This window comes from Protopterus annectens, chromosome 6.part0 (assembly GCF_019279795.1).
Source record: "Protopterus annectens isolate FY-2018-M chromosome 6.part0, PAN1.0, whole genome shotgun sequence".
Taxonomy (NCBI): Eukaryota; Metazoa; Chordata; order Ceratodontiformes; family Protopteridae; genus Protopterus; species Protopterus annectens.
In genome coordinates this window covers 1,716,158,204-1,716,168,203 of record NC_056737.1, presented here as the reverse complement: position 1 = coordinate 1,716,168,203, position 10,000 = coordinate 1,716,158,204, and the positions used below count along the sequence as shown (strand labels likewise).

The 10,000-nt window shown below is 39.5% G+C and overlaps 1 protein-coding gene across 1 annotated transcript in view; it reads left to right on the top strand.

Annotated features, from left to right (window-relative positions):
* The window catches only part of CDK15 (cyclin dependent kinase 15), a 1,846,298-nt gene that overhangs the window by 1,055,119 nt on the left and 781,179 nt on the right, over positions 1-10,000 (top strand). The gene's annotated exons all lie outside the window — the stretch shown is intronic.

Below are 10,000 nucleotides of genomic sequence, written 5' to 3'. Positions count from 1 at the left end.
ATTGTTGGGTGGTATAGAAAATAAGAGTTGGGGGGGGGGGCATTTGTGAGTAGGGGAGAAGACCAATAGCTTTGTTTTATTGGTGTTTAGTAACAGTTGTTGATTTGAGAGCCAATTTTCCACTATGTTAAAGGTTTTCTGGGTTAAAGTTAGCAAATCTGTAGTGGTAGAGACTGAGCAACTCAGAGTGGAATCATCGGCATATTGTATACAGGTAGCATCTGGGCTAACAGTCTGTAGGTCCTAGATAAAGAGTGTGAAAAGAAGGGGGCCTAATATAGAGCCTTGAGGGACTCCTAGAGTGACATGAAGAAGGGGGGAGAGTTTATCTTGCCATACGACAGCCTGTTGCCTTTCACTTCGATAAGAATGGAACCATTGTATGGTGCGATTATTTAGGGATAGTTTATTAAGTGTTTGTAAGAGTATTTGGTGATTAACCATGTGAAAAGGCTTGGAAGGATCTGGAAACAAGGCTGAGGTTAGACTGCTGCTGTTATGGTTAAAATAAATAGTGTTGGTGAAGGAAAGGAGGGCTGAGGTGGTACTATGATGTGGTCTGAATCCATGCTGGGAATTGGTTAGTAGTTTATGTTGCATGAGGTAGTGTACGAGTTGTTTGTGGATACACTTTTCATTTATTTTTGCTAGGGGGAAAGGATAGCTATTGGTCTATAGTTAGAGAGTTCTGTAGAGCTATCACCTTTGTGGAGTGGGATCAAGTGATATTTTCCAGAGACTGGGGATAGAGGCTTTGGTTATGGTTCTATTTATCAGAATCGAGTCTGGGTATGCTATGATATCAGTAGATTTTTGTAGGTATTCTGAGGGGAGAAGATCAGCTGAGAGTGGTTGGTTTGAGTTTTTTAAGTAAGGCTCTAATGAGTGAGGTGGGAACTTTTTGGAAGGTGAAGGATAGTGTATCACTGGATGTAGGGATTTCTGCTTTAGGGCATGTGGGACTAGTTTGCTAGCAAGGGCCTGGATGGTTTCAGTAAAGAAGCAATTAAAGGCATTGGCAATAGACTCCGGGGTGTTTTGGGTGTTGTCCTGTTCGATTCTCAGCTAGACAGTCCTCTGTGTGGAGACATGAGTGAATGGGCATACCTTCGTTGAAGGTTGTGCGTCAGGGCCGGCAACTTGGCACGTAAAAATCTTCTGCCAATCATTAGCGGACCGGAGTTCCACTGTGGCAACCTCTAACTGGGAAAAGCCAAAAGACACAACAACATTAGAGTGTTACTGCTGAAGCTGGCAGAAGTGTTTTTTCATGTCTAGTAATATGGATTTTTTTGTGTCATTCCTAAGTTGGCTAAATTTTTGTTGATCTTGTGGAGGTTTTGATAAGCGCCACATGTTCCAAGCATTATTTCTATGGATGATTTTTAGTTTGGTATCTCTAGTGAGCAAGGGGGCAGATTTAATTTTAATTCTAATGGTGCGAGGAGGTGCATGATTATCAAGGACAGTCAGGAATGTGTTACTGAAGTGCGCTACTGCCTCATATAGTGGAAGTTGGTTTAGTACTGCCTAATTACATAATTTTAGTTCTTCTAACAATTTGCTGACATTAAAGTTGTTTTTGTTTCTTACTGTTTTAAAGGTGGGTACATGTGGGCATTCAATTTTCTGCCTCAGTATATATGTTAAGAAATGATCACTTAGGTCTTCAGGGAGAGTACCAGATTTGTACATGTGGTGGGGACTATTAATTAATATCCAATCTAGGATGCTTTCCTTATTATAAGGTTTACTAATTCTAGTAGGGGAGGTAATGGTTTGCTTAAATCCGTGTAAATTAACATGGGTGGTTGGAGACTCTGATGAGCAATTGTACCAATCTATGTTGAGGTCACCTAGAACAATAGTTTCCTGGGGGTAGGTATTAGCAAGCCAGTGGAGGATGTCTTTGAGTGTTTCTGAATTGTTACCTGGGAAATATAGATACATACTATGTTTATACATTAGTTTTTATTTATATGCAGTTTGGTTATTATAATTTCTGCTTTGTTAAATGTGGGTGGTTGGAGGGTATCTGGAGTAATATCGAGGGTTGTTTTATAGAGTATAGTGACCCCACCTCCTTTCCTGATAGTATGATCTTGTCTGATAATATTATACCCTAGGGGAATAATTTAATTATCTGTTGTAGGTGGTTTTAACCATGTTTCAGTGAGACAGAGTATATCAGGTGAGTAGGTAATACGAAGGGCATGAAGGTTGTGGACCTTATTGTTGATACTTCTGATGTTCAGATGGCAGGCCAGTAGTGAGTTGGGGGGTCTATTTAGGTTTAGTTTTATAAAAACAAAAAATAGCCAAGGCTAGAAGGTACAAACAAAAATGTATTGTAACAGTGAGTGCTTTAGTGGGCACACGTACACCGACCTTCTAGCCTTGGCTATTTTTTGTTTTTATAGTAGTTCTACAGTTTGTTTGTAGTAGCAGTAGGTTTAGTTTTATATTAGGACTGTTGGTGTTTGAGTGTATGTTATTGTGTATACTGGTCCTGGGTTAGGATGGATGTCACCATCAATAATGAGAGAGCTGGGTAATCTAGCTATGAACTTCAGAAATGTATTTATCAACTTTTGGTAGTATTTTGATTTAGCATTAACGTGTCTAGGTAAAACAGGGTGGACATTAGAGGGGGGGATGGGAGAAATCATTGATGGATATGACAGAGTGGGCAGAATGGTTTGAGAGGGAGCGGGTGGTAGTATGGTATTTGAAATACTTTAATCCAGTAAAGGTGGTAAGGGAATAGAGGATAACTAATAGAGGTAGAATGTAGAGTATTGGTGAAATTTCCGAAGGATGACATGGCATTCCTGACATTTTTAGGACTAGTGCACCACATGGTAGGTGGCAGCGTGTGATTAAGTATGTAGGGGAGTGTGCTAAGGGTGAAAGCAAATAGGAGAAATCCGGTAATGGGTGATGGGGGAGAGGAAGGGGGTAAATTGGTGGTAAGATGAGCTAGAAGGAGGCAGGGAGCGGTGTTATGGAAGGTAAGATGAGCTGGGGAGTAACAGGCAAGTGTTATGTGAGCCTAGTTAGTGGGTTCACTGAGACCTAGAATGCAAAGGGGTTTAGTTACACCTGTGGGAATAACAAAGTTGCAAATAACTATGTACATATTATTGGGTTTTTACTGCTGTCAGTCTGCTATATTTACTTATCTATGAGGTAGAGATGTTAGAAAGAGCAATGTTGTTACTTAAGGTATGACAGATTAAGCTAGTGTTAGAGTTGAAATACCCTTAATAATATTAGTAGGTTATAAGTGAGAGCAGAGTGTGAAGTAGTATTTGGTCAGTAGTTGGAGGCAGATGGTGTATGAATTATATGAAAGCATGTAGAGATATAGAGTCAGTAGTATGTAAAAGGTTTGAGGGCTGGTCAGTAGGGGGAGCTAGACAAGAGTTTGAACATGTAAGAGATAGGGACTAGAGAAGTGATAGAGAGGAGAAGATGGATTTGATTTGCTAGGGCGGCAGGAAGGGGTGTGTTCAGGGATAGGTATAAAGGAAATGATATGGGGGGTAAGGGGGAATGAGGTGGATAGGGAAGCAAAGTGAGCCTGAGCAAAGCGAGGGCAAATGGAGCGGGGCAACTCCTGGGCCTCAAAATTCATAAGTAAAAAGAAAATCACTGAGTAGTGCACTGAAAGGGCAGTAGAATGTTGCATGGGGATGAGGTATAAGGCTATGAGGGTAGATTAAATAGCACAGAACAGCAGAGGAATGAGAGTAGAAGCTAGAGGTTAAGAGGACAGAGAGGAAGAGCTGGGGAAAAAGTATGAATAGAGTTCAAGATCAGGTAAAGGGAAAACAGATGTAATAGTAGAGGACTAGGGTGCACAAAAGAGATTAAAGACCAGTCTGGAGAATGTAACAGTTAGCATTTAGGAGAGGAGTTAAGTGAAACGGAGAGGAGAAGGCCGCTGGTGACCTTGGTAGGGAACTGCAAATATAAATAGAACCAAGTCACAACTACACTATTGTAAATGCAAGTATTTGGAAATTACACATACATTATTAAGGTATAGTAATGGCTGTGATGATTTTGGCTAGTGACAGCAAATTCTGCAAAGAATGATATGCCCTTTGAATATCACTGATTTATACAAGATGCTTGTATTAGAACTGTATGGCATTTGAATATCAAACTGATTTGCACAAATGCTTATGGTACAGATGTAATAATGTAATCATTGCCCATAAGACTCTTTACCAACCTTCCAATACTCCTACTCTATCCACCATCATCACCCCCTATAATAATCTGAAGTTCTTCAGTTCATGTCAGAAACTTCTAGTTAAAACATCTACATCTAACAACAGGGCTGGGGATTTTCTCTTCTCCAATACTGTGGGAAAATTCTGGAATCTCCTACCCTGTGACCTTTCCTCACTTTCTACTTTATCACTCTTCAAAAAGAGACAGAAATTTTTGTTCAAAACACACTGGTTATGCCCCTGTACTAAACCTGACTAACTATCTACTCTACCCAATTATGCGCTGCCCTCTCTTTTCTTTTTATTAATCATCTGTCATCCTTTTTAACATTATATAACTTCTACACTCTGTATCTCATTATTTCCTTCCCTCTCTCACTTATTTAATTATAAAAAAAATAAAAATCATTATTACTACTACTGATCATTACGCTGCCTCTTTCATTGTGTACTGTACTTGGATATGGCATCAGCCTGTAAACCTCCTTTTTTTCTTGCCATTAAGTTATGTACTTTACTTGTACTTTGAACTAGCCTGTATGCCTCCTTTTTCATTAAGGAATGTACCTACATGTTATTTTGAACCTGCAGTTTACATTGTATTGATGCAAATGATTTCTTATTAACCTGAATTGTCAGTGTATATATTATTCTAATTCTTTTTTATATTTGTTTGCAATTTTTATGTTATCTGTATGTCTTGGAGCTTATCTTCAAGTAATATTTTTATATTTGTTTGCAATTTTTATGTTATCTGTATATCTTGGAGCTTATCTCCCCGGGCCTCTACTGAAAATGGACATATAACCAGTTAGACTAGCCCGGTCAACAAATGTAAAATAAATAATAAATAAATAATAGAACTGTATGACAGTTCAGTATCAAACTTATGTGTACATATACTTATGTTACAAATGTATTAGAACTGTATGGAATTTGAAAATCAAAATGTGTTTGTAAAGTTGCTAGTGTTAAAAAATGTATCAACATTGCCTCCTGCTGGACAGAGAAGAAATATACATGTAAGACTGTATGTATATATGTTAGCAAATGCCACTGGAAGAGAAGGGGTTAAACAGCTAGCTTACTTCTTACTTTAAGAAACATAATGTTAATTGAACTACCTGTTGGACCATGGAAGTGCTTATCTCACAGCTCTTCAAAGTAGTAAGGAAGGTCAGCGATGTTAAATACAGAGTAGAACTACTAGGCAGGAGGTGGGGGCACAAATGGTACCATGCTAATATAATGAAGACTTACCATGATAGAGAGTCCCATGTGCTGAGTATTTGCAGTGGATAGCAGGAGGAGTCTGAGGGGGATCTGGTGACTGATCTCAGTGAGGCTCAGACTGACACCTCAGTGGAAGGGGTAGCAATGTCCCAGCAGCTATCCCCTAAACAGATCCAAGAAATCTGAGCAGTGTTACAGGAGTTTGGAGACATATTCACTGGGAAATCAGGGTGCACCCACCTGGTACAGCACCATATGGATACAAGGCCCCAAAGACCTGTCAAGCAGGCCCCTTACAGGGTGCCTGAGTCAGTCAGAAAGACTCTGAGGGAGGAGATACAGTTGGAACTGAGAGTAATCCAGGAGTCCAGCAGTCCCTGGGCCTTCCCAGTGGTGCTGGTACCAAAGAATGATGGCAGCACCCGGTTCTGTGTGGATTACAGAAGACTAAATAGTCACACAGAGTCAGATGCTTACTCTATGCCTAGGACAGATGAAGCCTTAGAGAAGCTGAGTGAGGCTAATTATCTGATTACTATTGCTCTGACCAAGGGCTACTGGCAGGTGCTCTTGACTCCCAATGCTAGAGAGAGGTCAGCCTTTGTGACCATTTCGGCTTGTATGAGTTCATGAAGATGTCCTTTAGAATGAAAAATACCCCAGTGATTTCCAGAGGCTGGTAGATCATATCCTAGCAGGAGCAGGAGGTTATGCCCTTGCTTACCTGGATGATATTGCCATCTACAACCATTCCTGGCAAGAGCATATTTAGCATGCCAGGGAAGTGCTGGGCAGACTGCAAAGGCCAAGGTTGACCATTAAGACCAGTAAGTCTCAGGTGGGTATAACAGAGGTCTCCTAACTGGGACATAGAGTGGGGATTGGTAAGATCAGGCTAGAAACTTCCAAAGTGGAAGCCATTCAGGCATGGCCTGCTCCTGTTACCAAAAAGCAGGTGAGGGCATTCTTAGGGACAGTGGGGTACTATAGAAAGTTTGTCTGGAATTATAGTACAGACCTGACAAGGAAAAACAGACCAGATAAGGTAGTATGGACCCCAGCATATCAGCAGGCATTCCAGAAACTTAAAGGAGCTTTGGGACGAACCCCTGTGTTAGCCAGTCCAGATTAGAACAAATAAGTTGTTGTGCAGGTAAATGCTTCAAACCATGGGGTGGGGGCTGTACTTAGCCAGGTTTCCTCAGAGGGAGTAGAGCACCCAGTGGTATATCCCAGCTGTAGACTCCAACCCAGGGAGGAATGTTATGCAGCTGTAGAAAAGGAATGTCTAGCTGTAGTAGGGGCACTACAGAAACATCAGCCTTATCTGTATGGAAGGAAATTCACTGCAATTACAGACCACATTCCTTTAACATGGCTACATGGAGCCAGACAGCAAAATGCCAAGTTAGTAAGGTTGAGCTTAGAATTCCAGGTACAGTATATGTCATGACAGTACAACACAGTAGTGGGGTCAGCAATTCCAATGCAGAAGGGTTATCAAAACACAGAAAGGGTTAACATATTTCCAGATAGGCTTATTTCTTTCAAGCCACATTTCTCAAGGGTCACTTGAAAAAGTAGCTTTAGTCTTCAAAGAGGGGGAGTTGTGATGATATGGACTAGTGCCAGCATAGCCAGCTGGAGTTCTGTAAAGAATGATATGTGCTTTGAATATCAAACTGATTTATACAAGATGATTGTGTTACAAATGTATTAGAACTGTATGGCATTTGAATATCAACCTGATTTGCACAAATGCTTATGTTGCAAATGTATTAGAACTGTATGGCATTTGAAAATCAAAATGTGTTTGTAAAGTTGCTAGTGTTAAAAAATATATATCAAGAGTGGGTCCTGCTGGACAGAGAAGGAATATACATGTGAGACTGTATGTATATATGTTAGCAAAAGACACTAGAAGAGAAGGGGTTAAACAGTTAGCTAGCTTACCTCTTACTTTCAGAAAAAATACTGTTAATTGGAACACCTGTTGGACCATGGAAGTGCTTATCTCACAGCTCTGAATAATACCAGAGACAGCAGGTCTGGAATAAAACTTTGTTCATTAGCTCAGTAAAAAGAGGGCAAGCACCAGGTTCTACCATAAACATTAATAAAACTTTAAATATGCATCCTATCACATCTATGCTAACATCCTGTCTCAAGCTTCAAAGGGAATACTGTGATAACCTAGACTCAGGTGACCAGATGAGATCATTCTGCCAGCCATCTTGGAAATTTTAGCTATTACAAAGATAAATCTCTCAGTACTGAGTATTCTGTCTTGGTCCTGACAACAAGAATGACCATTCACCACATAATCTACCTTACTGTATTAAGTAAGTAGGGAATAGTAATTCTCCTAGATTCAGTCAGGAAAATATATTGAATCATAATTTAGATATTGTTTTTCTTCATTTGTCTGAGTCTGTCCATTGGTGTTATTTTCAATATTTCCTGTGATTTGAACTCTGTGGTTTACTGTGAATGTATATTCAGTATTGTCATGCTCTTTTATTATCTATTATTAAATATACTTAAAACTTTTGTTGTGGCTGGTTCTTTTAGAAAGCATTTAACCTTTGAGAGTTCTTATATTTATTTGGTGACACTGTGTGGACCACTCCTGAAGGCCTAGATGTCTTACTACCATTTGTATTAGTATTAATATTACACAATATAATTGGGCTTCCTTTGTTAATGACCTTAGAGTTGCTGATTGTGGAGAGTTTGGTGGCAGTGATAACTACTTTATACTCTGGGCAGAAAGGGGCACAGCAGGTAAATATGTGCCAGCCTTTCCCAGGTGTGTGTGTGTGAAAAATCAAATGTCACAGAGTGTGTGTGTCAGCTACTTGGAGCAGGGACATGAAGCAATGGTTTCACAGAGAGAGTGGTGGAGTACTTGGTTTAGACACTCGGCTGAGGACTTAACTCTACAACTGTACCAGTGGAGAGTCTTACTAGGGACCTGGAGGGAGACAGATATAGACAACCAGACCCCAGGCTGAATTGTTCCGTGTGTGCTCTTAAGGTAAATTGTGCTTGATGCAGAGAGGTCTGCATCTGGAAATACTGAGTGTATCCATTTGTATTCCAAGTAAATGTTCCCCACAGGTGTCAGTGGTGAAGATTCAGGCACCTTGATCACTGGCCCAGAGAGGAGTTGTCACAATGTCTATCAATACATTCTAGTGATTATTGACTATAATACCTAGTTTCATGAAGCAATGCCACTGTTAAAAGCCAGTGTAAATTCAACAGCCAAATAATTAGTGTTACTATTCACTAATGTAAAGATCCCAAACAAATACTCTTAGACTGGGAAACCTCATTTATTTCTTGGGGAATGCATTGACTTTGTCAGAGTTCTAGACTAAAACTGTTAAGAAATTCAGTGTAGCACCCTCAAAATGATGGATTAGTGGAGTCCTTATATAAAAGTTTGAAATCTGTGGCAAATAAAGCTATAGAACAATGTAAAATGGAGGAGCACTTACATCCTTATTTATTTATTTATTTTTACTATAAGAGCAGTGCCCCAAGCTTCAATGGGATTCACACCATCTGAGTTACTATATAGAAGGCATCCCCAAGGCTTGCTGGACATAGCAAAGGTATGTTGGGGAAAGACAAAACTTTGGTTAAAAGTAAAAGCATACTTTACAAACTTGTCAGAAAGTTTAAAAAGTGTTATGCCAACAGCTAAGGAATACATGCAATGGGCAAAACAGATGCAGCATAGGGTGTATTATAGGAATCACGACTCCAGAATTTGAAAACAAAGGACAGTGTGTTAGCATCTTTTTTGTTTGTTAAGAATGAATTCCTAGCAAAGCATAAAGAGACCTCTGACATTGTAAAAAAATAAATAAAGTGAACTTTGGAATAAGGTAAACTGGAAAGAGAAAACCAGAGTAGCTATAATACATAAATGTGTTAAAACCATATAGGAAAGCTGAAATGTCTTTAGTCATATTCTTGTATGTGGGTGGATATCATATGAGTGAATTGCACAAATTGGGAATGCTCATAAATTAACCGTAACAGACCTCAAAGTTCTTTTTCTGAGATCGCGGTACAGTGAAGAATGGGATATTTGCCCTTTCTTCACTGTAGTGCAATCTCTGAGTTGGAATATATATTTATCGGGGGTGTGCAGCCCCCCAAAATAGGAAGTTTGAGGTCCGGTACATTCGATATTATGAGCGTTCGCAATTTGTGCGATTTGCTCATATGATATAGACCCCCTGTATGTTGCTATTAAAGAGGCAAAGATATTTGACTGCCATGGAGAGGGAGTTATATAGCTGGGGAAGAGACTCTTGGGGAATCTGGTCCAGAAACCTTGAAGAAAAGAACCCTTAAAGTTCTACGAGTCTGCCAGTGTTTGTTAAATACATACATACTTATGTCTATATGTACACACATCAGTATGTATGCATGAATATATTGTGGAAAAATAAAGCATCTAATATAGTTTATTTTATGAAAACTTGATGTTGCCAAAAGAATATCACTTC